Source organism: Octodon degus, unplaced genomic scaffold (assembly GCF_000260255.1).
Source record: "Octodon degus isolate 3935 unplaced genomic scaffold, OctDeg1.0 scaffold00057, whole genome shotgun sequence".
NCBI lineage: Eukaryota > Metazoa > Chordata > Mammalia > Rodentia > Octodontidae > Octodon > Octodon degus.
Window position 1 is genome coordinate 9896739 of NW_004524633.1, and position 8160 is coordinate 9904898.

General features: G+C 34.6%; 1 protein-coding gene and 1 pseudogene across 1 annotated transcript in view; one reads left to right on the top strand and one right to left on the bottom strand.

Annotated features, from left to right (window-relative positions):
• Positions 1–8160, bottom strand: part of Negr1 (neuronal growth regulator 1) — an 891516-nt gene that overhangs the window by 406700 nt on the left and 476656 nt on the right. The window lies entirely within an intron of this gene.
• On the top strand, positions 1291–2085 carry LOC105742520 (annotated as a pseudogene).

Here is an 8160-nt window from a genome sequence, read left to right on the forward strand (position 1 = left end):
GATCTTTCTTATTTTGAATATTCCAGTCTCCCTAGTGCATAATCCTCTGAAACAAAGTCAAAGTCTCTCTTTCCTTTCTTTGAAAGTCCGTGTAAGCAACACAGTAGTGATAGTTCTTCCTAAACCTAAACCTCACTTTATAATTACATATCATTGTTTCACTATTGTGAATATAATGGAGGGATTAAAGTATTGAAATTACATCTAAAATTTGGGTTTGGGTTTTGAAAGAAATGAATACAAAGGATTACTTAGGTCAAAATCACTAAACTTACATTTTGAGGATGTTAACCATCTTAGCAGATAAAAGGTTCACTATGAAAATTTTGACCACACACAGATTTCAGGAGCAACATGACTGCTTGAAGTAATAGGCAAAGCAATAAAATGAAGTGTTAATAAGGATTTCACTCAGCCGAACAATCTCAACTAGCTAAGCCACAACCAGTAGTCTTGGGGGTGAGCTCATGTCAGCATGAAAATTGTTGCTAAAGGGGTCCTAGAAGAATCTATATTGGGTTATTTCCTTTGCTCAACTTTAAGCAACTCAGAGAAACTCTTGGAGATGTATTTACTGATGTAACTGCTAGAGGTCATGTTTCCCATTAGATCACCACAATAGTGAGCAACCGACTTATAAATTCACAACTAGAGGTGAAGAAGTAAAAAATGTTTTCATATAATACCATGTTTGGGTTCTGATGAAGAACTGAGAACAAATGTAAGGAAAATACTTGGAGTGACTTGTACACTTATTCCAACTTAATTTAGTGAACAAAATGATGCTACACTGGTCACCAAAATGAAGTATTCTAAATAACAATTGACTAAATTTGAAGCAAACTATTTTATGAAAAAGTAATCTTCCTATCATCAAATGATTTTCAGAGGCTATGAAAGACAGTAAATGTCCAAATTAAGTACACTTCAGGTGTTTTCAACTGTGGTATGCCTTGACTCCTGCCTATGCCATACAATCGTGTGTGTGTGTGTGTGTGTGTGTGTGTGTGTGTGTGTGTAAGTAAATAAGAATTAAACATCCTGAACACATTAAAGTGACAGGATTATTAGATATGAGAAGGACAGAGATGTGGAAAGCCCTTAAGCTTGGAACCATAGTGTCTCTACCATATGGCTGGAAGGTAATTGGAGAAGTGGAGGAGAAAACAAGATTAAACACAACAGGAGGGAGAAGAAATGAACAAATCCATGAAAGAGAAGCATTAGAATGTCCCTTTATACTGCCATTAAGAATAATAAGTATGGCCTTTTGGCTCTCTGAGCAGCACTATGGTGGTAGGCAAGAACAAGCACCTTATGAAAGACAGCAACAAAGGAGCCAAGAAGAAAGTGGTTGATCCATTTTCTGAAAAAGACTGGGATGATGTGAAGGTGCCGGCTACGTTCAACATAAGAAATATTGGGAAAACATTCGTCACCAGAACTCAAGGAAGCAAAATTGCATCTGATGGGCTCAAAGTTAGCGTGTTTGAAGAGAACCCTGCTAATCTGCAGAATGGTGAAGTTGCCTTTAGAAAATTCAAGCTAATTACTGAAGATATTCAGGGCAAAAACTGCCAGACTAACTTCCATGGCACAGACCTCACCTGTGACAAAATGTGCTCCATGGTCAAAGAATGGCAGACCATGATTGAAGCTCATGTGGATGTCAAGACTACTGATGTTTCTTTGCTTCAACAGTTCTATGTTGGCTTTACTAAAAAACGCAACAATCAGCTACGAAGGACCTCTTATGCTCAGCACCAACAGGTCCACCAGATCCGGAAGAAGATGATGGAAATCATGACCCGGGAGGTGCAGACAAATGACTTGAAGGAAGTGGTCAATAAAGTGATTCCGGACAGCATTGGGAAAGACATAAAAAAGGCTTGCCAATCTATCTACCTTCTTCATGATGTCTTTGTCAGAAAAGTAAAAATGCTGAAGAAGCCCAAGTTTGAATTGGGAAAACTCATGGAGCTTCATGGTGAAGGTAGCAGCTCTGGAAAGGCTACTGGAGATGAGACTGGAGCTAAAATTGAACTAGCTGATGGATATGAACCACCAGTGCAAGATTCTGTTTAAAATCCAGATTTTTCATAGTGATATAAAGTCCTATTTGTGATGGGAAAAATAGTAAGTACAGTGTTTCCTCTTTTTATAAAAATTTAAAGCAAAATACTGTAAATAGGAAAAATACACTGGTTTATAATGTGAATGAAAATTAGAGAACACCTTACTCATGGGAATCCTGGAAGTTGGTAAAACCAATGATGGAAAATTGCTGGCTGGATTTACAGGAACTCTACAAGTTGCATATTAAACAAGGTCAATATTAAATGACACAATATTAAATTAAATTACATACAGAATGAAAGTTTTAAAAACTCAAAAGGTATCATTTCCTCAAAACCCCATTCCACTCGCCCCTGCATGTTCTCCTAAGGTTACTTCCTTTCCTTGCAGTTCTGTGGTGGATACGCTGGTGTGTTTCTTCTATTCTGTCTGAGCTATAGTTGGTGATGTTATGGTCATTGAATGAACTCAGACACTGGTGCTTTATTTCCATCTTGGAAGCTGCAAATCCTACAAATGATAGTTTTGCAACTCCTACAAGTCTTAGAGGAGTGGTTACTAAATATTTATTAGTAATCTACTGGTCTTTGTTCATAGGTAAAGGATTTATGGTAAGAGCTATTCATTTCAAAACTATGCAAATATTTCTTAATAATATAATATTCTGTAGTGTTCTTTCTAACTGTGAATGATCTGATATGAAGAATAAAAAAAAATCAAGGTCGTGGCATTGTCCCCAAAAGTCTAGAGCCTCTAAGAGAGAAAACAAGTGACTGCACTACAGAACATTCTGAAGGCTTTAAGGAGTCAGGGGAAAAGATTGTGGCATTCAGGTGAAGAAAGATAGATGCCCTTGAGCTATAAGTAGGCATCAGGATGGCTAGTAGAAGAGACTAGTCAAAAATTCTTCTTTAGAAGAGACCTTGACAGTTTCCTATCATCTTGTTTTGAAATTGTGTATAATATTTGCTATTTTTTAAATTCTATTTAACATAAAAAAGAAATATCTTGCACCGGAAAAAAAGAAGAAGACAAAATCCGAGTTAAGCTTTGGATAATAGAATAAATTTGAACTTGAGAAGTGTGGAAATAAACAACTATGCAAACACATAGGTCATATTTGTAAATCCAGCAGTTCAGTCATGAAAAAAAACTGGTTGTAAACAAGACTAAAAAGGTAGGATGAGAATAAATTATGGAGGATCCTGAGGTAAGTACTGCTAAAATACACAAACAAATGCAAAAACAAACATAGTCTAAGTGGTTATATATTGTTTTCTCTCTGAGGGCTTAACGTGTAATACCTCCAAATAAGTTCTTGGAATAGAAAGAACATTTGATTAATATCTTCATGAGGAAAGCATCACTTTGTGCTATCTGAAACTCCACTGGCCGTTTTCCTGTTTGCTTACCCCTATGATATGAATATTCCATCCGGTATTTATACTTAGGCACTTTCGCTGTGGGTTTGCTTACATTATCGCTGTCACAGTCTATGCATCCAGATTGATGTCAGTATAAACAGATGGAGATGTGTTCTCAGCTGATGAGTAACAGAAGAGCCCTTCTTATCCTGCTTCTCCCAATACCAAACCCACACACCCTCTGCCCAAGCTTCTCTTTCCCAGCACATTTCTCTTTGAATTGTTTTTAATCTCCAGGGAGGGGATGACCCACTGCCTTTCAAGCATATTGCAAAAGCAGCACTGACTAAGTAGATTTTACCAATCAGTTATTCTATTGAAGAAAACATGTACCAAATGACAGCAGAGTCACCAGCTGATGGGAAGATTTATCATGTATATAACGTTGTGCTTTTGTTCAGGAGTCAGCAGAATTGCATGATGCCTGCACTAGCTAGTGTTTCTCTCAGGCTGGGAACTCTTAACACTGATATGGGAAGTGGAAAAGACTGAATGGTGCATTTGCTACTGAGGGGTACTTTTTAAAAAAGGATTAAACACAAATGTATAGGACAAAGTGCAACTTTTCCTTTGTAGCAGGGAAATTTGTGCTTTTATTGATGTGGCAAGGCTGCTAATTGATCATCAAGCTCATTTCCTCTTCTGGGCAGACAACTAGATATTGCTTCCCAGAATCCCTTGTAGTTATGACTGAATTTTAAACAATGAAACATGAGCAGAAGTAATATGTGTTACTTCCAGGCCTGGCCACAAAGTTCTCCCATGGGACACCCTCACCTCTTTTTCCTACTGACAGAGGCATGTGGCCTTGACAACCGGAAATCACATTTTGCACATTTTTCAGATGCAGAAATGCAAGGGAGAAGACAACTCTCACTAGACAGTGTAGGCTGCCCATAAGGAACAATTTATTTTAATGTTCTTTCTATTGGCAAGAAATATGCAATAGTCCCAGCCAATTTTGTAGAAAAGATCAACAAATATTTAAAGAAGAAATTTGTTATGTAACACAATCAAAAGAAGATTCAATATTCAAATCTTAAGGCAATAACTGTGATCATATTAACCTATTTCCCACAATAAAATGAGGAAAACAGAGTCAGTTCTCATTTTATGAAAGTGATGTAATACTATATTAAATAAGGACAAAGACTATACAACAAAAGTAATTTCATTTATGAATACAGACAAATTTTAATTATAATATTCAGTTCATCAGGTGAATCTAGTAATGCATTTAAACATTATTCCTAAGTAAGATTGCTTATCCTAGGAATGAAAGGGTTACTGAATACCACATTTCATATTTTATAGAAACATTGAAGTTGATATATAAGTTGTGTAAGGTCATACTAATGCATGTTGAGCCAGTATTATATAAGAAATAGTACTGTAATTTATATATATTTCACATTAGTGATATAAAGTTTATGTGACAAAAGAATGTAACTAAATAATTGCCCATTGTCATTAAGTGGGAAGTGTTATTTGTTTAGTTAAAATTCATACCTAGTAAGAAAACCTACTTTCAGTGGTTTTATTTTATATTGCCCTGGAGTTACAAGCCAGATCACAAGGATTTAAAAATAAATAAGAAGTAGAAGTACTAAGCATAAAGGCACAAAGAAATCCGCTGATAGATAATGTAATTGTTTTGTAGATTGTTCAAGAGAAGTTACATACTATTAGAATGGTTAAGAGAATTTAGATAACAAAAAGATAATTCTTCACAAAGTAAATATACACATTTAATGCAACTACAATTAAAAATCCATTTTATTTAGAGAATTAAAGATGACTAATCAATATAGGAGACAAAAAAGATCAAGGGTAGCCAAAACACATAGTCTGAAAGCAGACACTAGCAACTTATCCCCTGGTGCTCTCAAAACTATCATGCTAAGCTAAAAAAAATCTTCAGACTAGAGTGAACACAAGAGTTACACATACGAGACGGTGTGCACAGAAGCCTTGCCCCCACAGCTTTAATATGTCATTGAGATATTACAAAATAGAGAAATGAGATTCAATCAATGGTACTAGATAATTGATATCCGTAGGAAAAGGATGCCTGTGACTTCTAACATCATATTTTACAGAGAACAAAGATGGACATACATCAAAAGCCTGACTATCAAAACAAAACTTGAAAATATTTAAACAGAATTAATCCGTGATACTGATGTTGGAAAATAGTTGAACATAAGAGAGAGACCGCAGTGAAAGACATTGACTATATTCAGTTTAAAAGTGCAATATTTCTTGATGTGTAAAACATTATATGTAAATTTAAGCAAAGGTTCGGATTTGTAGGGTGTACTTCAAGTAGACGTAAGCAAATACAAGACTATTCTATTAACATAAAGAAGTTTAGCAGTGAGGAATAAAATGAGCTGATGAAAACACGAATGCGAATGTCCATTTTGTGTCTGTGTATTCAAAGTGGTTGGGATAGATATATAGTTGCATTCTCTTAATGAATAGAATGATTTGTTCTAATGATGTTTGTAAATAGGATCACAAGTCCTCATCTTGTACAGCAATTGACCACTAAGAAGAATATATGCAGTGTATTATTTGTTGAAACTGTACTTCCAATTTGATTTGAAACTGTCTCATTGCTATCTGTTTATCAATAAAACTTTGAAAAGAAAAAAAAGCAGACAGGAAGAATGGATCAAGAAACAAAAGCTAACAATATACTCTACAAAAAAAAAGATTCTATATCATGCGGTTTTCAAAAAAAAAAAAACACGAATGCATGATAGTATGAAATTATAAAAAATGAAAATGTCAATTGATAATTCCATGAATTACCTGAGAAGAAGTATGTCTTCCCACTTAGTTAAGTTGAATAAACACACTTGGCTTGTATCTGTATAACGAAGTTCTAAATATGACTCCTTTAATGCTGAAAAGTTGTGATCAGTGTCTCTTACTATGTTAATAACATCAAGTCTTGGATTGGGTTGTTTATTTGTAATTAGATTAATAAATATATTTGTTATATCAATAAAACTTAAAAATAAAAATAAAGTAACTTAAAATCAATAGTTTACAACTTCAAAATTTAGATTATCAAGTTGATGCAGTTGTTATAAAATGAAAATCCTACACTGCCGAATGCAATGTAAACCTGCAAACACGTTGAAACCACTAATAAAGTTGCAGGTATACATACACACCGTGGAATTTCATTTCCTTGTGTTTGCATAACCAGAGCCTTGTTACTTCAAAATATGGCCCTGCATCATCTGGAGACAAGGCACAAGTGCAGACTCCCAGATACAGGCGAATGCTTTATATCAAAGACTAACTCAACAGGATCTCTAGGCAGTTTATGTGCATTAAAATTTGAGAAGCACTGTGCTCATCTGAAGCAGTACATTTCAGTACTGGATGCACTTTAGGACCACCTGGGATGTTTTTAAACATTCAATTGGATGGATCCTTCTCCAGACAGTCTGAAATGCTATCCGTGTCTCTACTGTACATCCAAAAATTTCCCAGAGCTTTGTACTATGCAACATAAAGTGTGTGCTACAGAAAGGCCTTGCATAGGCCCGGTGAATTAGGGTGATGCACCACGTGATGATGGGACAAGTTCTTAGAGGCGTGGCGATGGGCACCTTTATCATTGTGCAAGTATCACAAAGTGTACTTGCACAGACTAAGTGGTAGAGGGCAGAGGGGGACTCCTGGTACAATCAGGAGGTGTGACAAACACAAGATGGATAATGGTGCAGCTGCTTAGCATATAGTTAATGTAGTCAGCTTTTTTCATATAAGTACAAGGAAAATAATGAGAAAATGTGTGGTAAATAAATAACCAGTATCATAGTCATTTATTATCATTAAACATTATTTAGTATTTTGTTCTTTACATTACTGTCCCTGCTTTTATGCAATTGGTAGAAGAATGGGGCTGTTTAGAAACAAAAGTGGGGAATTTATGTCACAATGATGTAGCCTGGTCACTAGGAAATAAGGACTTTACAACTCCATTATGATCTTAGGTAACTACTGTTTTACATGTGAACTTCAAAAATAATAATACGCACATGTTTGTATGACAAACAATGTATGATTTGTCAAAAAAATCTGAACAAATCCTAAATGTCTATGGATTTTACAATGAAACTAGAACTCTCAATTCAAAAAAAAAATTACCTACATCTCTGCTATCAACTTGTGTAATAAAATGCTTGGTGGAAATAGCCCTTTTAAAAAGAATCATGCATTAGAGAAATATGTTATTTTGTAGATTACTATAGGATAGAGCTATACTTGTTATGAAATAGGAGATACAATATAAAAAATATGGACCCACTTAGAGACAACCAAGCAACATATAAGGGTTCGTAGAATAAATATTTAGTGTAATCTAAATGTTATTTCTATTTAAAAGTTGAATCAAATCAATATCATCAAAAGGATAAATCTGTACATTGATGTAATATTATCTGTATTTTTCGAATATTATATAAATCACAAAGTTTAATGAAAATATAAATTCAAAAGTTCCAAGGAGCTTAATTCATGAGATTTTATGAACCTGTAAATATAATGAAGAAGAAACTCTTTGGTAAAATGAGCGTTAAATTGATATGGACTCTCACTGTTCATAAAATTATTTAATAGAAATCATAAATATCAGTTA